Raw genomic sequence first — 24,246 nt, 5'->3', positions numbered from 1 at the left:
TGATTAACACAGCATTTATAATAAGATAGAAGTTATAGAAATCAAATATAAATCAAATCAAGGAAAATGGATATTGCTAATTTAGCATCATGCCACATGAAATATACACAAGAATAAACTGATAATAATTAAAATTATGAGAATTATTCAGGATACCACACATGCAATTGATTATGTAAATTTATCTGCGGTTTCCTACATTAGTTGCTAATGTCATGTTGCTCAAAATGTATTATATAGTTTTCTGTGCAATAGTCTTACCCCTCAAAACATCTAGTCTTTAGTTCATCGTATAAGTCATTAAATGCAAAATGGTTAATCTAGTTGTCATAAAATGCCAAGCACATTTTTTTTTTACACATTATTAGACTTTTTGTAAATTTGGTATGAATTGTGCAAGTGAATATTGACTAATGCAGAGAATGTAGATGATAAACCAATGATAAACCATTTCTCTGAGATAGTTCAAAGGTTCATCTCATGAGTCTTCAGTTAGAAAGCATATAATATGTATAGACAGAGGACAACACAAGTGTTACACATTTTTAAAATGGACTTATTTTCATCTTTGTGCCCATATTTCTTTTATCCTTTTCTATATCACAATGACATTGTAAAGTTTTTTTTTTTCAATTGCTAACATCATTTTGTCCAATCTGTAGTCACATTTTCAAAACACTATACACAATTAGCACAACATAGTCTGTTGTGACCGTACCTTTAACCTTTATTGTTTTCACACAATATTCAGTAAATTAACACGTAAATGCTTACATTTTCTTTTCACATAATCTTACCCCATACCAAAATCATAGATCTTTCTTATCTTTTTTACCTATGCTTAAACACAGCATGACAGAAATGAAGACCTAATGTTCCAGACTTTAAATATAGTGTAAAGCATCTACTTCTGCAACAACTCAAAAGTAATGAAAAATACCTCTAAATACAAAATTGTAACAAACGATAAGCATTTTTAAGTAACAGATCACTAAAATATTTAGAAATAGCTGATTCCAGTCTTATTTTTGGAGGAATAGTCAAGTCTGAATTGCAAGATGTAAACTCACAATTCCAAGAACAGAAGTCAAAATTGGGAGATAAAAAGTTTACAATTACCGTTTTTTTTTTTAAATCCCGTGACAGAAACAAGCTTGCATAGTAACTAAAGGCCATGTATGTTGTAATCTTTGTTGATCTCTGGCATCAGCTACCATCCACATCCAACCCGGACCCATTGAAGAGCAATTTCCTCCAAGGTTCCAGTTGAACTTCTGCATAGACGACCCCATTTCTTTCTATTGTACATTCTATAAAGTAATGACTCATTCAGTTTTAGACAGTGTGTTGCCAAGAATGAACACATTCATCACTTAAAAATGTAAAATCGGTTTTAGTTGAAGGTAACTATATTAAAAAAAACAATGGAATTTTTGAACAATGAACAATTTTTCTATTGTCTATGCAAGTAGAACTGAAACGTCTATGTGAAACATGTAGAAGAAAGTAATGCAGTTTTTGTAAAGCCATTAACTGTTAGAAGACAATGTTCTATGATTGACTATATGTTCCTATTGGATAGAAAGTAGTGTTAATGTTTCGTCCAAATGACTTGATTTTGAATTGTGTTTGCTGTGTTTTGATAGAGTTAGTATATGTAGAAAAAGGTATTCAGCATTTTGAAATGTAGAGTTTGCATATATTTAACAAAATGTGGTTTTGGCCAGAAAATTAACTATTTGGCTAAGTGGGTGATGTATTTGTGTTGCTGTGTTAAGAGTTTAGAAAAAGTACTTGAAGTATTGGTAAATGCTTGTTAGCAACTGTATTTAATACAGAAACTGTATATATATATATATATTTTTTTTTTTTTTTGGTCAGACCACTAGTAAAAGTGTAACTGGGAATTCTATCCAGTCTCTTTCAATCAATATCCCAAATACTTTAGAAATGAATATGTCATACATAAGCATATGGGATACTGTTCAATACAGTAGTTAACATCAGAACATCCCTCCAGAGTACACTGTTATATTGACAACATGACTAAACAATTTGACTGTCTTATCCTTAAACTATGACACAAGGTCTTGTCATTCTGATTGCACTGACATGTTCATTGACACAAATATTTATTTTTGAGAGATGAACTAAGGATTTTGTCTCTCACTCCTTTTCTTGAGAGAGTTAAATATCAAAGACAGACGGATAGATGGACGGACGGACAGAAAGAAAATGATACAATATTGCCAAAGCTTAGTATACATTTACATAACAAGTAAAAATAGAATAATAATAATATCCCAATAGTTAAATGAACATCACAGTAATAGAATTGATTATTCTAACATCTTAGAAATATCAACCTGGAACAAATTATAATGTGTGAACATTTGATAACACAGTCTTTAACTTAACCTTAACTTTGAAGGAAGAGAAGGGATTGGTTTGTTTTGTGTGTGTGTGTGTGTGTTTGGAGGGCGTTGTGAGATTAGATGAGAGGGGAAAAGAAAAGAAAAGAGCAAATAAGACGAGAGGGTGCCGTTCTGTTTTTAAGTGCCGGATTATTTTCCAGACTGGTTAACTTGTGTTGTGTTTCTCAGGTGGTTTGAAGGCTTCGACTGGGAAGGACTTCAGAAGGGTACAATGACTCCGCCAGTAATGCCAAACGTGAGCGGCATCGCTGAACACTTCTAGCGTTGAAAGCACTATGTTCAGCTTATACTTAATTGTATTTAACAAACACATCTTTCAAATAATGCATCTGTCCAGTTTGAATAGCTGTAACCTTCAGGTTACTTGTGTCTCTGATCACGGAGGATCATCACTCCTGCCAGAAACCCTCACTGAAGCAGCACCACTGGATGATTCTGGCTGGGATGTAGACTTTTAAATTTGTACAATGGTGTTATGGAATATGTAAATTGCAAAAAATAATGGACTTTTATTTTGCATTACTGTTTTTCCTCAGTTGATTTGGTACATTTCTCCAAACTCCGGAAACAGCTCTCAAAAAAGTTAACAAAGCAAACTAAACACACTCTTATGCTGGCAAAACCATTGAGTATTCACTGCACAATGAAACACAGCATTTTATTCTAGTAAATGCATTTATTAAAATTTTATATTGACATCAAAACTAAAAGTGTGTTCTCTGTTGATTTTATAACAAATTCAGCTGAAGATACACAAAGCAATACATCAAAATACATGTTTTTCCATTAAGTTCTTTAATGAGGAGTTCAGGTGTATAACAATAAGTTGTCACCCCACACAAAAATATATATTATGCAAATAAGTACATAGGTAAATAAAAAATAAAGCCTTGAATGCTGTATCCATCCTGGACATGCTTGTGCCCCAATATCTCCAGGCCTCTTTCATCGCTTGAAGAAGACTTACCTGGTTGTAAGGTTTGCGATCATGTACTTTCCATCTCCAAGAGGAGAAGAATTCCTCAATTGGATTCAGGAAAGGAGAATATGGTGGAAGAAACGCTGTCCTGAATTGTGGGCGATTCTCAAACCACTCACACTAGTGCTGAATGGTGGAATTGGACATTATCCCAAACAACGACAAAATTACGCACCATTTGCTCCTGATCACCCTGCGGAAAGAGGATTTCATTGAGGAGGTTTAAATGTAGGAGCTTTGCGGCGTTGTATGGTCCCAAGACAGCATTGTGTGCCACAACACCAGTTGTAGAAATTGCTGCACAGAGAGTGATGTTGCCTCCTTGTTGTCCAGGGACATTGACTGTACCACGATAGCCAATCACATTTCCCCCTATTCTTTTATTTTTTTTGAAGATTGAAGCCTGCTTCATCAATACACAGGTACTCATAATGAGTTGCGCTGCTATCAAACTCCAAGATTCTCTAGAGTAAAAAGAACACAAGGTAAAGTATAGTAAATTTGTGTTTTACAGTGATGGCATTGATTGCAGTCAATACTACTGTGAAATTGTTGCTGAAGTTTGAGTTCACACTTTGAAGCAGCAGTATACATAGATATGCCTAAATATTTTCACAAATAGTAGCATGGAAAAGTTTATGGACACATACTTAAAATCAGGAAAATATATATCTTTAAGTTGACAGTAAAATTGCAGTAATTGGGTTGCACATACTTGAACAAACTGGAATCGCAACTCCTTCATTCTAACGGAGTTCCTCTCAAAGGGCACTTTGTATACTTGCTTCATTCGGATAGCATTTCTTCTTAGAACACAGTCAATTGTGGGGGACTGCATTGGTGGATATTGTGGAACAGTCGATTGTCCGGTGTTATTCTTTGCTGAATTTCTTTAGCCCCTTTCACACTGCCATTCCAGCAAATACAGGGGTAAGGTGTTCCTGCAATTGGTCCCTGGTCGCTAGATTTGGCACTTTCACACTGCCAGTGATGACCCGGTATATGTGCGTGCTTTCACACACAACCCTTGAAGATCTCGTAATGACACGTGACATCAGCGCGTGACGTGTAATGTACGAGTCGACAATGCTAGGCACGTTATACTGTTATATGAAGCAAGCAAACGATATCTGCATCAGCGCGGAAAGTCAGGAACTAACTGATCTCTGCTTCATTACAGTTTGCACATAAAAAAGAGTCGCGCAATAACGCGCGTCATCACTTCGACACGGAATTAGATCTGGCTTTTGTTCACACAGCGCTCGTCCCGGGTCAAACCCCCCAATGTTACTAGGTCCCTGACCCGGGTTCAGTTCGGTAATCAATCCCGGGACGTGGTTGCTTTCACACAGAAGGCGACCTGGCAATGTTCCGGAAATATTGCGGGTCTGACATGCAAGTGTGAAAGGGGCTTTTAATGCGAAGGGTGTTGTTCTGGATGAAAACAGTGGCATGCTCTCGTTCAACTGGAAAAAAGTCTTGTTCGTCCATCTGAATGTTCTCTAACTTCAATTCTGAAAAAGGTTTGGACAAGCAGAAACATTTACTGTAGTGATCTAGACCGATGTCAAACAAGACTACATGGACTCTCATTGTAAAAGTAGAATGATATAGTTACTTACTGGTTTTCTCTCTCAAATGTTTGGATAATTGAAGCCACTGTGGATCTGTAAATATTGGGCTGAACTCTCTGGCCAGCTTCTCTCAGTGAGAGAACATGATTTATGACATGGACAATAAGTGTGTCACGCGTGTACCCTACCCTCATTCTACCCCTCCTCCCTCTTCTTACACCTTGGCCTCCTCTTTGCCCTCCTCTTCCTCCCTGTCCACCTCTTATGTTTTCTCTTTCCACTATACCATTGCCCTCCAATCTATCCATCTCTCCAATCTCTTCTCTTCCTACATTGTCAGCTCTTCTCACTCTTCCTCCTACATCTTCAGCTGTTCTTTCTCCATCTCCTCTTCCGCTTCTCCCTCTACCCTGGCCACCACCTCTCACTCTTAAACCACTTCAGTTTCCACTGCTCATACTTCTTTTTTTTGTCTTACTGTATCTCCTCATTTGTCTTCTTTGTTCTTCTTCTCTTCTCCTTTTGTAGTTGTTGTAATTACGTAAGACAGTTGTTTGAACAATTATGAAATTATCTTTTTCTGTGTTGAGTGGATTACTAACTCATCAGATAACAATTTGGCGTTCATTGAAGACACAAGGTGTGCAACTGACTATTTTACAATTCACAGAGTTTTGTTTGTTGTGTTTTGAAAATGGTACAAAATTGCTTGTGATCTTTGTGAAGAGCAATGAAAAAGTTACAAATGTTTTTCCTGATATTTTGGTTGGCTGTATGAACTGCTGTGATAAAGTTATGTTTTTTTGTGCACAGTGTTTTGAGAAAATTATGCTTTTGATTTTGAATCCATTGAGAAAAACTGTAACTTTGCAGATGGTTATTTAATTTATTTATTTATTTATTTTTTTTTATTTGAAAACCAGGACTTAATACTCAACCCTGGAGCTACATTGCACTTTAAATGTATCTCTAAAAATTGCAGAAATTGTATTTGATTACTATTGAATTTTGTTCTGTGGAAGCTTATAAAATTGGTATATATTTTTTACTTTTTTTCAGGATTGTGATAAATACTTGGAATTCTGAGTTCTGAGACACAAACTCAAATAAAGTCAGATTTGAGAGATAAAAAAAAACTATTACCTTTTAATTCTGACTTTTTCTTGCAGTTGAATGTTTTATAAAGTCGCAATTACTGTTTTTATACATTTTTCATTCTCTAGCACAAATAAGCTTTAGTATCTTTATGTCTAACATTGAAAACATTTAAAATTATCCTTTTTAAGACTTTAAGGACACATACTGTATTTCTTAACATCCGTTTACTTCGTTTACATCCGATGCCATTGGTGCGGTCGAGATGCGCATTATAATCCGTGATATAAACCCATGCATGTTCCGTTTTTAACAAATGCAATTCTGGTATCAATTTGTAGCATTTTATTTCTTAAAAAAATTATTTTTATAATTTCTGTCATGGAAGCGGGCACATGAAAAAATAATAAATGACTCAAACCCGAAGACTTGAGAGGTGAACTAATCAATTTTGTTTCCGATGTAGACTGCATTATAACCTATGGGGCTGTGATGAGATGAACCAGGGGATTGGGTCTTATCAGGTCCATTAGGAAAAAGCACATTAATTTTAAATTACCTGAGACCTGAGTCAACTAATACCGAACCCAACCTGTGTCCGAGGCACTCTTCGAAGTTTTGGACCCAAACCCTCTTGGGTTGGACCTTGGGTTTTCAGATCCAATTGGAACCATTACTACATAGCCTCAATGAATTAATTGTTTCTTTTTCTCATAATATGGCATTGGTTGCATTATAGTTTATTTTTCTTATTTTTAATGTGATCACGTCGTGTGATTAGATGTATTGGGGAATTTGGCTATTAACATTTAACATTTTAATTATCTTCTGCTGAAATGAATGAAAAGAAATGACTTGAAAAAAGTCTGTTTGAAGGCTCATTTTGGATTTCATGAGAGCTACACATTCTAAAAAAAGTTTGGACAGGTAGCAATAAGAGGCCGGAAGAGTTAAACGTACATATAAGGAACAGCTGGAGGACCAATTTGCAACTTATTAGGTCAATTAGCAACATGATTGGGTATAAAAAAGAGCCTCTCAGTGGCAGTGTCTCTCAGAAGTTAAGATGGGCAGAGGATCACCAATTCCCCCAATGCTGTGGTGAAAAATAGTGGAGCAATATCAGAAAGGAGTTTCTCAGAGAAAAATTGCAAAGAGTTTAAAGATATCATCATCTACAGTGCATAATATCATCCAAAGATTCAGAGAATCTGGAACAATCTCTGTGCGTAAGGGTCAAGGCTGGAAAATCATACTGGATGCCCGTGATCTTTGGGCCCTTAGACGGCACTGCATCATATAGAGGAATGATAATGTAATGGAAATCACAACATGGGCTCAGGATTACTTCCAGAAAACATTGTCAGTGAACACAATCCTACGTGCCATTCGCTATTGCTGGCTAAAAGTCTATAGGTCAAAAAAGCCATATCTAAACATGATCCAGAAGCTCAGGCATTTCTCTGGGCCAAGGCTCTTTTAAAATGGACTGTGGCAAAGTGGAAAACTGTTCTGTGGTCACACAAATCAAAATTTGAAGTTATTTTTGGAAAACTGGGATGTCATGTCATCCGGACTAAAGTGGACTAGGACAACCCAAGTTGTAATCAACACTCAGTTCAGAAGCCTGCATCTCTGATGATATGGGGTTGCATGAGTGCGTGTGGCTTGGGCAGCTTACACATCTGGAAAGGCACCATCAATGCTGAAAGATATATCCAAGTTCTAGAACAGCATATGCTCCCATTCTTTCAGGGAAGACCTTGCATTCTCCAACATGACAATGCCAGACCACATGCTGCATCAATTACAACATCATGGCTGCGTAGAATAAGGATCCGGGTACTGAAATGGCCAGCCTGCAGTCCAGATCTTTTACCCATAGAAAACATTTGGCGCATCATAAAGAGGAATATGTGACAAAGAAGACCTAAGACAGTTGAGCAACTAGAAGCCTGTAGTAGACAAGAATGGTACAACATCCTATTCCTGAACTTTAACCTTGTCCCAACTTTTTTTGATGCCATGAAATTTAAAATCAACTTATTTTCCCCTTAAAATGATACATTTTCTCAGTTTAAACATTTGATATGTCATCTATGTTGTATTCTGAATAAAATATTGAAATTTGAAACTTCCACATCATTGCATTCTGTTTTTACTCACAATTTGTAAAGTGTCCCAATTTTTCTGGAATCGGGTTTGTAGTTATGCTCCAGCACAAACTTACTTTGCTCTGGAATATAGCAGTCTGATGGCAAATGTGTTTTTGCATTGCTTCTATAACTAAGTTGGGCTCCTCTGGTCACACGCTCTCTCAAGTAAGCTCTGAATTCTTTGTCTATTAATCTGCTAATCGAGGATAGTTGTGTTCCAGCTCATAGACTGATCCCCTTGTTTTTAAGTATAGGTCTCCTTACTCCTTACACCTTGCCTAGTCGGTGTTGTCTCCCATTTGTGTTTTAGGTAGATGGCCCACTTCCATGGCCTGGGCTCGCACTGGATACATACAGCTTTTAGCTTTTCCTGGTCTAGGTCCCAAAAGAGAGGAGGTCAGAGGTTTTCCGCACAACTGGCTGTGGAACCAGGGAAGGGAACCTTAGGAACAAACCCTGGCATGCCCTATGGTATAGGAAAGCTCTGGCCATGCCATGTGCAGATTCAAGACAAGAAGGGTCCATAGATAGGGCCTGAAGGTCACCCCCTCTCTTAAGAGAAGAGATGGCTAACAAGAATACATTCTTGACTGCAAGGTACTTGTCCAAATCTTCCTCTAAAGGTCCACAAGGAGGTCAACAGAGAGCATCTAGAACCATGGCCAAATCCCATGGCAGGACTCTAGAGCATGCCAGCTGCCTCAACATCAGGGTACCATGGAGGAAACGGGTAACCAGCAGGTCTCTCTCCAATGACTGGCCATCAAGAGGGGTGTGGTAAGCAGCTAATGCCACCATGTATACCTTCAAAGTGGAGGGGTATAACCTTGTGGAGGACTGTTCCTACAGGAACTCCAGCACTGAAACAACTGGGAAGTTAACTGGGTCCAACTGATGGTTACTGCATGATTATCTTTGGTGTCAATTTTCTCTAGTTTATTGCTTGACCTGCTTTTATGTCTTTGTAATTTGTGCCTGCTTGTCTGTTTCAATTTTGTACCACCTTGTTTGTTTGTCTAAGCTCTTGCTTAAGCCTTGTATTAATTGCAATGTATTTATTGATGTATGCCAATTAATAACTGGCTGGGGACTACAGCTGGAAATTAGCCGTAGAGGCTAAAGCTGCTCTTTTGATTAAAAGAGGTTGTCCACATTACTATAAACCAATAAAGTAAAGTAAAGTAAAGTAAAGAAGGGAAAAGACACCACTTTGTTACATAGATTTTCCTCATGGAGGGAGCTCTGGACTGGAGTACTGTCTCAACAACCCCGGTGGAGAGTTTTTTTTACATACATGTACTCTTAGGACGCTCGCTCTTCTGCCAATTGATTTTAAGCTTGTCTACTGCCCGAGTCACCACCACTGCCACTCCTTTGTTGCCTTGACGGTATGTTTAGGGTCTTTTGGTGCACTCTGAATAGGAACGGACAGTGTCAATACTACCTCAGCACAAACATGCTATTGTGGCCTTGCCATCAATTTGCTACCATGCCTCTTCACAGACATAATGTAAATAAGACATTCATTGTGTGGCAGAAATATGGCAAAATGGCCACCCGAGTAGTCACATAAACCAGTGGTTTTCAATCTGGGGACCCACTGCTCTGCACGTTTTGTATGTTTTTGCTGTTTCCCAGAACCAAGATTAGCGTAAACGCACTCACATGCACAACTCTGAAGAGGATTTATGCTCCTCAGGTGGTACCTCAACCTCACAGTGAAAGCCCTGATCAGTTTATTACATTTTATTTATTGTTTTCATTTGTAAACAACAACAACAACAAAAAAACCTATTACAAACTGCTATAAAAATTTTATATTTTTTTTTACTGCGGCACTTTTGGAAAAAATGCATGGAACTCCCCACCTAAAAAAAATAAAATAATAATTCCCGATCACAGATATATGGGGGTGCAATCAAATTTTTCAGATTAAAAAAAGATATTTTTCTGTCCAGATTGGTGCAGTTTTATGTCTGTATGAACCATAAAAAAAACTAAATAAAATATAAAATTGTGATCCCCATGACTGCAGTGGGATCCTCAGAACTGCATCTTGTATGTTTCTTTTTTCTGACCCAGTTTATTTAATTTAGCACTCTACAAAAGAGCTGATGATCTAAATCAGGTATGTTTAATAAGGGGGACATATGTGTCCCCAAGACTAGATTTTTTGTAAAAAAAAAAAAAAAAAAACTTAATTCAACCTTTTTATTAGGAACGTTTGCTAAACTGTAAATAAATAAAATTTTCAGAGCTGTTGAGCTTATCTTTTATTGAGTATAATTCATTAAAATGTAATGGGACATGCAAAATGACTGATTCACTAATGAAAATCAATGCTCGAAAAAAGTTTTAGTTTAGGTTTTTTAGCATTAAATTAAATCTGTGATGTAAATCTAGTTAGATATAATTTCGGTATTTTAACAGACAGTATATTTAGTATACTGGGGGATGTGGTCAAAAAATACGTTTAAGCACGTCATCGGATTAGGAGGTTTTGGGAATACCCGTAGAAGTTTGTTACGGTAACGGTTTGGCCAGGGGCAGGCTGGCTTCAGAGGGGGAGCAAGCAAGGGCGTGTTTGTGAGAGGGACTGAACGCTGGAACCGGGGTCTGGGAGGCATTTAGCACAGTCTGAGGAGAATAGACACACTTTTGGAGGACGGGTGACCCAGATTCCACACACAGGTAAGAGACCGTTTCTTAAAACCCCCACAGATATGTACAAATGCAACGATTTAGAAAAGCCGTCGAAGAATCTCGAAAGACGGAAGAAGCTGCCAAATTCATCAATGGAAACCCATTCATTCATTCATTCATCCATTCATCATTCGCTCGCAAACACACACACACACTCGTCCAACATTCGGTCTGTTTAGCATCACTTCAGTACTTTAAAGTGAATTTAATGTGCACACGTCGTCTTTTGAGTGAGTGAAGTGATTTTATATGAACTTATTCCGTCCCGTCTCTTTTATTAAAGTTTGGCGTCAGCGCGTGACACGTGCACGTGTTTTGTAAACAAGTAGATTTATATCTTATAAATGGGCGACTTTAAAACACTTTAATAGTTGGAGTATTGTTAACTTAACAATATACTGTTTACTGTTAACAATCTAAGGTACTGTTAATGGGGTTTCCTTAATTCATACCAGCGTTCGACAGTGTTGGGGAGTAACTAGTTACATGTAACGGAATTATGTAATTTAATTACAAAATCAATCTAATTCTAACCCGTTACAGTTAAAGTAAGATTTTTAAATTTATTTATGTATTGCCCAAATTGCATTGACTGCTCTAAAATATGTGACCCCGATGTTTCAGGAGTTTAGGAGATATAGGACATTTGATAACTGTTTTATTTCCTATTTGGTTTATTTAGGCTATATGCTTAAATTTTTAAGACCCCCCCCCCCCCCCCCCCCAGTGCTTCCTGTCATAAAGATCAGATTTAAAAAAAAGTATCATATGGCTATTAAACAATTTCTTATGATTTTAAACCTGTATGTAAAAATAGGTAAAAAAAAAAAAAAAAAAGGTAAAAAGGGGTGTTTTTTTTGTTTTGTTTTGGTGGCTGCATTTTAAAATAAAATGATTATAATCTTAATTGAAATGAGGAAGGGTTACAGTAATAAGTGTTGAGTACTACTGTAAGGTTAACCCTGCCTGGTTTAAAAGACATTAGTTAGCAATGTAGAAAAGTAATCAACTGTAGCCCAATAAGTTACATATATTTAATAAAGTATTTGAAATAATTACACTTCTTATTAAACTTTAAATATGGCTAACTTGTATTCTGTAACCCATTACATTTCCAAATAAACCTTCCTAACACTGGTGCTTGATTAATAAAGCCGATGTGCCCTTATGAAAACACATAGGCGTACTATTTATATTGGCTATATACTGTATTTGTATGTCATTTGTACATGTTTAAGTCTGCAGGTGTATGCAGTTGATTTAGTAGTTTTTCCACATCCATTTGATTAACATTGTTTTATGTGAGTCTTGTGTGTCTGTGTAATCTACAGTAAGTGCACAGGTATTGTTGGAAAGGTAGTTTTATATACTGTTTCTTATTAATGTCATGCCGGGTCATTTGGGTGTGTTTTTCTCAATTATCTTCTTGCTGTACGTCAAGGAAATAAAACTACAATGCTGCCAGCCAAACTGACTGCTGTAGAGCAAGAGCCAGTTTTGGCTGCCAAGCAGAAGATTGGTGGAGCATTGTAGATGTTGTGCATGTCTAGTCATGCTGAATGAGCTTAGGCTGGTGGAACACATTCACACAATCCAGAATTCAGAAGTTTGTTTTGTAGTCAGGTTGGTGTTCTTCGGGAAAATGCTTTACAATGACTCATAGTTTTGGGAGTAACACATTTTTGAGCGGCACAAAAAGCCATTAAAGCAAAAGAAACCTGTAGGATGAGACGTGTTGTGAGGTGTGTCTTCAGCAAACGATTCTGATATTTCACAGTAGCGATGTAGTAACATATAACTTCCACTGTACAGGCTTACATAGTTACATTTGACTGTGTCACATTATATATCAGACATAGGGATACATCAATGCTTCTCCACATTTCTCTATTGCTCCCATACAGTTAATTTGTCTGCCGTGATGCAGCACCCTCCCCGTTCCTTCTTCCTTCTCCTCTCCAAACCCTTTCAGTGTGTTTCTGTGTTCTTCATGCTTCATTTGGGAATCACAGCCAGAGAACACCCAGGCCATTCTCTCATTCACCCCCTCTTTCATTCATTAAGCATTGGGCAGGCGCTCCTGCGCTCTCATTCCCTGCCTCCTCATTATATTCCCTTTCAGATCCTCTGGAATGCCACTTTCAGAGTCCACTTCAAATGACATCATATCCTGTGAACCTGTAATTCTCACTTCCCTCTTTTCAGCAATTACTAATTACTGTCAGACTCCAGTGTTATTATCGTTAACTGAAACTGTTGCGAATTATTTTTGTTAGCTGAAATAAATATTACGGAAAAACTGAAATGAAAATGAGAAATTTTGTCTTTGAAACCAATTGAAATAAGTTGAAGTTCTACATTTATTCAAACTGAAATAAGTAATAAAAAAAAACTAGACAAAAGCGCAAACAATATTAAATATAATATTAAGTTAAATATAAACTAAAAAAACCGCATAAACAAGACGAATTAGTAAACGACTTAAATAAAAAAATATATAATATTGAAACACAATAAAATTAATAATATTAAAAATAATGTATAAACGGTTCTATGATAACACTGTTCAGTTAACCAAATTATCTCAGGTTTTTCTTTTTAATTGCTTTAAGGGAAATCAAAATAGACAATTGATACGTTTGTATGTTGATATATTGTAGCATAGCACTACACAATACTTATTGATCTTAAAATTGATATTAAAATGTCTGAATTTGAGATCTGGGCAAATCTGAATGCAGTCTGAGAAGTTATGGAGATCTTTTCTAAAACTAGAAGAAACGTGTACCTTTTCTTGAGGTACATTTGAGAAGTGTTTGAGATGTGAGTAAAAGTTTTCAGTTAATATCTTTGAGACATCGCGGAAAAATTGCAGTATCAAAGAGATCTCATGAAGGTTTCCTTTCAGTTCTTGTGATTTTCCATCCTTACGCGACTGAACAGCATTCACTCACCTACATTCAGTCTCCTAATGGTGAGGTTTTACCTTACACACTTGGGAACTGATGTTCGTCCTGGATCCTGATCCTGTTTAAGTCTAACAATGTCCCTGTTGTTCCAGATCCCTGGGGTTTTCTTGGCATTGTAAGAGGTTCATGTTCACATTGTCTACAGTAACCATTATGCACATATTTTGTATATAGCCTACGTAGAGGCGCGCATAAATGCACAAACTACTTAAAAATAGGCTACTTCATTACTTAAAAGATTGAAAAGTAATGTGCTACTGTAGTTACTTAACGTAATCTGATTATATAACTTGTGTTACTTGTAATGCATTATTGCAATATTGGTTTTCACTATGTTGCGATGTGGTTGCCAGGACAGTGCTACAGATGCTTAGTGCAGGTAAACACCGCTTGAGTTCTTCTTTCAGTGTGAGTTTGTTGAATTGTTTTTATAATTTTATCATCCACCAGGCTAAACTGAAGTCAGATCACTTTTTTCTCCATTCATCACACTGTTTGCATCCCATCGTCCCAATTACTGAGGTTTCCTCTCTCAGCTACAACCTATAATGTTTATGACTCGTTTTAATGGGTGCCATTTTATGAGTTTAAAAACAAACAAAAATGCAGTTTAGCTGTTCTGCACAGGAAGCGACACCGTCCTAGGTTCACAACCGCAAAGCTGCTTCCTGTGGCCACATGTGGAGACCCGCAACAACACTAATAATGCTCTTCAGTATTGGACCTTAGTCGGGGTAGACACCTTATATAATTTGATACGACTGAAAACAAGGCTGTGAGGGAGGTGCAGTCTGTTCAGTGCTGTCTCGAGGTCAGGCTTCATATCTCTTCTTCTGTCAAGTCACCTTTATTTATATAGTGCTTTAAACAAAAAGGATTGCGTCAAAGCAACTGAAAAACATTCATTAGGAAAACAGTGTGTCAATAATGCAAAATATAGTTAAAGGCCGTTCATCATTGAATTCAGTGATGTCATCTCTGTTCAGTTTAAATAGTATCTGTAGATGAAGTGACCCCAACTAAGCAAGCCAGAGGTGACAGCGGCAAGGAACCAAAACTCCATCGGTGACAGAATGGAGAAAAAAACCTTGGGAGAAACCAGGCTCAGTTGGGGGGCCAGTTCTCCTCTGACCAGATGAAACCAGTAGTTTAATTCCAGGCTGCAGCAAAGTCAGATTGTGCAGAAGAATCATCTGTTTCCTGTGGTCTTGTCCTGGTGCTCCTCTGAGACAAGGTCTTTACAGGGGATCTGTATCTGGGCTCTAGTTGTCCTGGTCTGGATAAGTACTGGATCCGGGTGACTGCAGTGACCCTCTGATCTGGATACATACTGGATATGGTGGCTACGGTGACCTCAGAATAAGAGAGAACAGACTAATATTAGTGTAGATGCCATTCTTCTAACAATGTAGCAAGTACATCAGGTGTTATGGGAAGTGTTTCCGGTTCCGGTTTACCTAAAAATCTTTCATGGATTTGGATATTAGAAGCATATTAGTGTTATGTGTATGCCAGGTTAAAGAGATGGGTCTTTAATCTAGATTTAAACTGCAAGAGTGTGTCTGCCTCCTGAACAATGTTAGGTAGGTTATTGCAGGGTTTAGGTGCAGTTTTGTTTTTAGGTGAGTTTTGAGAATGCAGCGGATGTGGAGGATTATATAGGATAAGAACTCTAGCTGCTGCATTTTGGACTAACTGGAGTTTGTTTACCAAGCGTTAAGAACAACCACCCAATAAAGCATTACAATAATCTAACCTTGAGGTCATAAATGCATGGATAAACATTTCTGCATTTGAGATATGAAGCCTAAGGAAAGATCAAATAGCACAACTAGGTTCCTAACTGATGATGAAAAATTGACAGAGCAGCCATCAAGTCTTTGACAGCGTTCTTAGTTATTATATGGAGAGTTTGTAGGTCCTATAATTAACACCTGTTTTTTCAGAATGTAGGAGTAAGAAATTACAAGTCATCCAGTTTTTTACATCGACTATGAATTCCATTCATTTTTCAAATTGGTGTGTTTCACCGGGCCACGCAGAAATGTAGAGCTGAGTATCATCAGCATAACAGTGAAAGCTAACACCATGTTTCCTGATGATATCTCCCAAGGGTAACTTATAAAGCGTGAAGAGTAATGTCCCTAGTACTGAGCCTTGAGGTACGCCATACTGCACTTGTGATCGATATGATACCTCTTCATTCACTGCTACGAATTGATGGCGGTCATATAAGTATGATTTAAACCATGCTAATGAACTTCCACTGATGCCAACAAAGTGTTCTAGTCTATGCAAAAGAATGTTGTGGTCAATAGTGTCGAACACAGCACTAAGATCCAATAGCACTAGTAGAGAGAGAAAACCATGATCAGATGATAAGAGCAGGTTATTTGTTTCAGTTTCAGTACTATAATACAGTCTAAATCCTGACTGGAAATCCTCACAGATACCATTTTTTTTCTCCTATAGTAGAGAATGAGTGGAACTGTTCCGCAGGGGATCTATAGTGCACTGTCTGATGCGATACTGTAGCTGATGGCTAAATGGTTACAATTTTAAAAACACTGTTCACACAGACAAAAAGGTACTTTTACCTCTTAACCATGTTAGTACCTAAAGTGTACATATTAGTAGGTAAATAAAAAAATATTAGTACCTAAATTGTATATATTAGTACCAAAATGTACATATTTGTGCCTAAAGTTTACATACGAGTACCAACATGTACAAATTAGTATGTAAATTAAACAGTAGGACATAAAGTCTACATATTAGAATCACAATGTTCATATTAGTACCTATAGTGTCCATCTTAGTACATAAATTATGTATATTAGTATCAAAATGTACAAATTAGTATGCAAATTAAACATTTTTGTACCTAAGGTCTACATATTAGTAGATGTAAATTATACATAGTAATGCCTAAAGTTTACATATAGTACAAAAAGTTCCAAAGAACAGCATTATTAGTCATATTATTAGTATACATAGTATAAAGTGTACAGTCCCAGTGACTGCTTTTGTATCATTTCAGAGAGAGTGAGTACATTACATGTGAGTTGTTTGGTTTTAAAAGTTAAAGTCGAACTTGTTTTTGAATTAAGAGAAACCTATTAAAAACACAATTATCTCCTCAGTGCTGCTCTCTGTGAGTCGATGCTCTCTGCTGGGTTGGTGTCTGAGAGCTGTCTTCAGTGACGGAGGCTGTAAATCTGCAGGCCTTTCTTTGAGATGCGCTTGAGTTCATTTAGCACCAGTTTGAGTAATAGCCTCAGTCGCTCTCTCTCCTCTTTGTTCTGTTTAAGTTCCCAAGTGAGTGCTAGAAGCACACAATAGTGCCTGTCTACCTCTGACAATGGCCCCTATGAATGAGCAAGGGAAGGAGAGAAAGAAAGAGCTCTGTCCTCATCTGTGATGCGTAATCATTTTCAGATGGCAGAAATCCATTTATCTCCAGCTTTTGTTGACCTGTGACAGAGAGAAGGCGATGCAGAGATGCTCATATGGAAAGGGATGTCCCTCTTTACTGTTGTGTTGCTTTAACCCTTGACTCTAAAGGGACCACATGTTGGGGTTTAGAAAGAGCCTTGGAATTTAGTTGTTTTTTTTTTCTTTGCAAGGTTACATATTAACAAGTATCCTTGTCAATCTGCAAATAAATCAAATAAATAAATGGCATGGCTCTACATTTAAAGAAACACTATGTAGTTTTTTTACTTTAAAATATACTCTAAAATAAGTTCAGTTGTAAACCATCTCTAAATGCCATGGCAGAGCCAGCAAAGAATCCAAAAAGGGATTTGTTGGAAAGATTTGCATCTATTGTGCTGCCCAGTGGCAAACTTATAAAGAGATAGTATTTAAAACACTGGTAACAGACAACTGTGATTATCAACCACATGCGGAAACTGTGAGCAAATGTTACATGGTGTTGCTTTAAAAATACTTTTATTATGCAGAAACACATTAAAGTGAAAAAGACATTTATAATGTTAGAAAAGATTTCTTTTTCAAATAAAAAAATTATTTAGTTTTTTTTCCGGTTCCATAAAAAATATTAAGCAGTGCTACTGTTTTCAGCTGTGTTAAGCAATAAATTGATGCTTTTCTGAAGGATCAAGTGACATTGAAATACATTTAATTATAATTATAAAAATTACATTTTAAAATATACTTTAAATTATATATGATAATTTATTATAATATGTTAAATATATATATTACATCATCTATTACAATATAATATATATATATATATATATATAAATGTATAAATGAATGTATGAATCATAATTAATTTTACTATTAATTACAAGATTATGGTTTTATTGTATAAATAAAAATACCCTTAATGTTTTTTGAATGTGCATGCTGTTTGCACATGAATGATTTTTTTGAATTATTATTTTAAATATATTATTATTATTATTATTTTTTTCTATTTTTTTTAATTAAACGTTTAATAGTTTTACCAGCTATACTGACTTTTTTTTTTTTTTTAAGATGTATGAATCATTGTAAAATAGCTGCTATAAACATGAATTTAATATGTGTGCCAAGTTAGGTTATAGCATACTCTTTGAATATGACAGCATAGAATAATAAGGATATTAAACAATACCACTCTTATTTGTTAAATTATTATTATGTTTTATTATTAGTAGTATGAACGGTTACGGGATAAATAATGACTTGAAGTTTTTGTGGTGTGGATAACAATTTTTTTTTATCAATTTCAAATCCATATTATTATACTGTTATTGTAAATATTAATCATACTGCTATATAGTTAGTCTTTTTAGTCACTACAGGGTTGTTTTGTGTGCTTGGCTCATCTGGCTCTCTATCCCACACTGAACCCAGAGTTAAAGTTGTGATGCTGGCTGGCTCCGGCGTCTCTAGTGTTGAGTATTCTGGAGACAAACATCACAACACTTGCTGTGGTGGCATTTAAAAAGAGCACTTTCCCTCTCTGTGGAATTACCAATGCAGAGTGAGGGGTGATGACATCATCCTTTATCCCCCTGTGCTTTAATGGGGGGAGGAAGTGGGTGAGAGGTTAAAGAAGAGAGAATGAGAGAGAGAGAGAGTTCTTTGAGGCTGTGAATTGAGTCCTGGGAAGTGTGTGTGTTTGGTTCGTCTCATGTGGTCTATACAGATCGTCTCATTGCAAAGGCGTTCATACAGGGGCCTCCCAGTCACCCCATCTCTGCCCCAAATCAGTGCGACTCTACTCTCTTCAGCTGCTGCAGGACGCCACTAAAATTCATTTGCAGCATGTCCGTGAAAAAAACACTCCTCTCGTCATCTCCACCTTTCCTTCTGTGTCCTGAAACACTTTCACACATGTGTTGTGTTGGTGTTTTGGCTGCGTGTGTGTCCTGCCTGGCCGAAAGTGGCCGAGAGTTACCCGAGCGCCTGTTGTGTGCTGGCCAATCATCATTACTTCCTCCTGGCATTCAGATGAGGCCCCAAACATTAGTTTGCTTCTCTCAGGGCTGAGTGCTTTTCATTCAGGTTTTGTTCTCAGACCTCCTTACAAAGAATCAGTGAGAGTTGTTAGTAATTTAGAGGCACTGCACATTAATGTAATTCAACATTAATGTACCATATGTTTTAGAAGCAGTTTACACTCAAAGTCATGCGTAGTGATGTTTACCATGGGTTTTACCACAGTTAACTGCTCTGCTCTGTATTCTATCTTGACTTTTTTTTTTTTGCTTTATGCACATTTGATGTTGTGTTGTTGTGGTTAACAGCCATTTATTATCTGTGCAACTATAGCGGAAAAAAACATTTCTATAAGTAGCAGGTTTAATAGTGGTTATTGGAGAGCTGCCATTATTATTTTCCATTTCAATTTAATTTTTGTTGAATAATTTTTAGAAGTGATGTTTGTGTATGTTTGTGTGTGTATTAGGGTTGTGCCTATAGATGATAGTATCGTGTATCGACGATAGTCAGAGATATTGCCGATAGAAGATGTCTCTGTTGATGGTCAAGATGATATGAGGCTCATTCTCCTATTAATGTGTTAAATTATAATAAAAATAATTATTTATTATGTTTATTTTTATTGGGCGGCCTATTATAATTCGGTTATCAAACTGCCGAGCTATTTCACTTCAGCACCACATTTCACACACACACACACACACACACGAGCGCAAATGAGGATTAGAGCCTGTAGCCAGTGAAGAAATCTCCATCCACAAACAGATGTACATCGTCTGCAGATATAAGGCATTTCATTGCCCTTTAACAAGTAATCTGAATGGCCTATATATGTGCAGTATTTTAAATGAGCTCTCACTGAGTTTAATGCCACAGTTATGTTAGAACGCATCTCATTCTGGTTTCTGTGGCAGTGAGTTGGGCTCGTCATGGGCCGCACGGTCCGGAGCGCTGTATGACTGATTCATCAGTTCAGTTCAACTTTACTCCAAGTACAGGTGCTGGTCATATAATTAGAATATAATAAAAAAGTTGATTTATTTCACTAATTCCATTTAAAAAGTGAAACTTGTATATTATATTCATTCATTACACACCGACTGATATATTTCAAATGTTTATTTCTTTTAATTTTGATGATTATAACTGACAACTAAGGAAAATCCCAAATTCAGTATCTCAGAAAATTAGAATATTGTGAAAAGGTTCAATATTGAAGACACATGGTGCCACTCTCTCATCAGCTAATTAACTCAAACCACCTGCAAATGGCTTTAAATGGTCTCTCAGTCTAGTTCTGTTGGCTACACAATCATGGGGAGGACTGCTGACTTAACAGTTTTCCAAAAGACGACCACTGACACCTTGCACAAGGAGGGCAAGACACAAAAGGTCATTGCAAAAGAGGCAGGCTGTTCACAGAGCTCTTTGTCCAAGCACATTAATAGAGAAGCGAAGGGAAGGAAAAGATGTGGTAGAAAAAAAAAGTGTACAAGCAATAGGGATAAACACACCCTGGAGAGGATTGTGAAACATAACCGTTTCAAAAATGTGGGGGAGATTCACAAAGAGTGGACTGCCACTGGAGTAACAACACTAAACACAGACGTATGCAAGACATGGGTTTCAGCTGTCGCACTCCTTGTGTCAAGCCACTCTTGAACAACAGACAGCATCAGAAGCATCTCGCTTCAACAAGGACTGGACTGCTGCTGAGTGGTCCACAGTTATTAAATTTAGCATTTTCTTTGGAGATCAGGGTCCCAGAGTCTGGAGGAAGAGAGGAGAGGCACACAATCCACGTTGCTTGAGATCCAGTGTAATGTTTCCACAGTCAGTGATGGTTTGGGGTGCCATGTCATCTGCTGGTGTTGGTCCACTGTGTTTTCTGAGGTCAAAGGTCAACGCAGCCGTATACCAGGAAGTTTTAGAGCACTTCATGCTTCCTGCTGCTGACCAACTTTATGGAGATGCAGATTTCATTTTCCAACAGGACTTGGCCCCAGCACACAGTGCCAAAGCTTCCAGTACCTGGTGTAAGGACCATGGTATCCCTGTTCTTAATTGGCCAGCAAACTCACCTGACCTTAACCCCATAGAAAATCTATGAGGTATTGTGAAGAGGAAGATGAGATATTCCAGAAAAAACAATGCAGAAGAGCTGAAGGCCACTATCAGAGCAACCTGGGCTCTCATAACACCTGAGCAGTGACACAGACTGATCGACTCCATGCCACGCCGCATTAATGCAGTAATTCAGGCAAAAAGGAGCCCAACTAAGTCTTGAGTGCTGTACATGCTCATACTTTTCATTTTCATACTTTTAGTTGGCCAAGATTTCTAAAAATCCTTTTTTTGGATTGGTCTTAAGTTATTTTCAAATTTTCTGAGATACTGAATTTGGGATTTTCCTTAGTTGTCAGTTATAATCATCAAAATTAAAAGAAATAAAGATTTGAAATATATGTGTGTAATGAATGAATATAATACACAAGTTTCACTTTTTGAATGGAATTAGTGAAACAAATCAACTTTTTGATGATATTCTAATTATATGACCAGCACCTGTATATGAACTTACCTGTTTTGAATACTTTATATTTAATGTGTTCGTTCGTGTCCAGTATTATTGTTAAACAGTTGGATTTTAAATGAAAGCTACTATCGATTTTCTTCGTTGACTGATTTTGCAACTTCCGTGCAGATGTGGCAAATTTGTGACAGGACGTGTGATCTGACAGTTGCGTCTGACTATATATGAACTAGCTATTTTAAATAAAGTTCAAGTATTTTTTATATTTAACGTTAGTTTATCAGTATGTTTGAAAGTATATTTTTCCAATTATTGGTGATTACATAGGCGCTCTCTCACGCACCTGCGCAGTTTAAAACACAGAATAGTTATGCTATGACAAGAACTCCACTCATGCACGATAATATCAAGTATCGTCTATCTCATGGGCTGATGATATGATGATTTGAAAAATTACCATATCGCCCAACACTAGTGTGTGTGTGTATGTGTGTATATATATATATAATGGGTAACACCTTTATTGTAAAGGCCCCTTTTAGAAATATATTTAATGCATATGTATATTTCATGTATATGCACATGTTTACTGCATGTGTATATATAGTTCATATATATATATATACACATACACACACACACACACACACACACACACACACACACACACACAGTACAGACCAAAAGTTTGGACACAGTTTTTTATTTTCATGACTATGAGAATTGTAGAGTCACACTGAAGGCATCAAGGGCTATTTGAGCAAGAAGGAGAGTGATGGGGTGCTGCCCCAGATGACCTGGCCTCCACAGTCACCGGACCTGAACCCAGTCGAGATGGTTTAGGGGTGAGCTGGACCGCAGACAGAAGGCAAAAGGGCCAACAAGTGCTAAGCGTCTCTCGGGGAACTCCTTCAAGACTGTTGGAAGACCATTTCAGGTGACTACCTCTTGAAGCTCATCAAGAGAAAGCCAAGAGTGTGCAAAGCAGTCATCAAAGCAAGAGGTGGCTACTTTGAAGAACCTACAATATGACATTTTCAGTTGTTTCACACCTTTTTGTTATGTATATAATTCCCAATGTGTTAATTCATAGTTTTGATGCCTTCAGTGTGAATCTACAATTTTCAAAGTCATGAAAATAAAGAAAACTCTTTGAATGAGAAGGTGTGTCCAAACTTTTGGTCTTTATTGTGTATATATACAGTGCCTTATGAAAGTATTCGGCCCCCTTGAACTTTGCGACCTTTTGCCACATTTCAGGCTTCAAACATAGATATAAAACTGAAATTTTTTGTGAAGAATCAACAACAAGTGGGACACAAGGAGTGGAACGAAATTTATTCGATATTTCAGACTTTTTTAACAAGTAAAAAACTGAAAAATTGGGCGTGCAAAATTATTCAGCCTTCTTAAGTTAATACTTTGTAGCGCCACCTTTTGCTGCGATTACAGCTGTAAGTCGCTTGGGGTATGTCTGGTCCGTGTACTTGTTGGCCAACGGATTTTCGTTTTAAAAGGAAAAAAACAAAAACGAAAAACGGCTCGTTTCCCAATTTCCATTAGTAAATAGGAAAACAAAAAACGGAAAACAATCCATTTTTCTTTTTTTCTTTTGATATTAAAAGACGGAAAACGAAAAACAATCTCGTTATCCGATTGTATTTATAGATGGAAATCGGAAATCAAAATATGTATGTATGAACTATGTCTGCATTCTGCATTGGTACTTTTTCGTGAACCGGAAGTTACTCCCGCCCAGAGCTCCCGCCACGCCAAGAAGACCCGCCCTTCACCCAAGGTAATGTAAATCACGTAATTGATGTCCGAGCTACTGCGACAATGGAAACAAGTTATGTTCTCTTTTGAGAAGGCAAACGTGTCACAGTAAAAGATGATGACATGTCTGTTGACAAAATATACAGGATATTTCAGGTACTGAAATAATACACAACAATAACAACATAAGAAACGTTTGTTATAATTTACAGTTTTGCACGCAAGGACATAACGCAGTATGTTCCTGCACAACCGGAGGCTGCAGTTTCAGGACCGCGGATCTATTACCCTGTTGGTTTAGTTTGCAGTCACGTTACTTTGTATATAGCATCAATATATTAATCTCAGTAGTATTTGTTTTTAAATATGATTTTTGATTCAAAATGCAGTAGAGGTTAATTACTAAGTGAGCTTTGAGTCACAATTTTAAATTTAAACATGAATTTACACAAAATATAAATGAAATATACATTTTGTGAAATTGATGTATATCAATTTTAAAACAATTGTAAAAAAATGAAGAACCTTAAAAGTCTTAGTCTCTTGAATTATACAGTGTATTTATT

The 24,246-nt window shown here is 36.9% G+C and overlaps 1 protein-coding gene across 1 annotated transcript in view; it reads left to right on the top strand.

Annotated features, from left to right (window-relative positions):
• The first annotated feature begins 10,765 nt into the window (after window positions 1-10,765).
• The window catches only part of acsl2 (acyl-CoA synthetase long chain family member 2), a 31,765-nt gene continuing 18,284 nt past the window's right edge, over window positions 10,766-24,246 (top strand). Inside the window, exon 1 of the mRNA XM_026197698.1 lies at window positions 10,766-10,930. The gene's annotated coding sequence lies outside the window, so the exon portion shown is untranslated. The remainder of the gene's footprint in view (window positions 10,931-24,246) is intronic.

The sequence above is a fragment of the Carassius auratus genome, chromosome 22 (genome assembly GCF_003368295.1).
Source record: "Carassius auratus strain Wakin chromosome 22, ASM336829v1, whole genome shotgun sequence".
Classification (NCBI taxonomy): domain Eukaryota; kingdom Metazoa; phylum Chordata; class Actinopteri; order Cypriniformes; family Cyprinidae; genus Carassius; species Carassius auratus.
The sequence above is the reverse complement of the archived record's forward strand: the minus strand, read 5'-3'. Positions and strand labels throughout refer to the sequence as shown.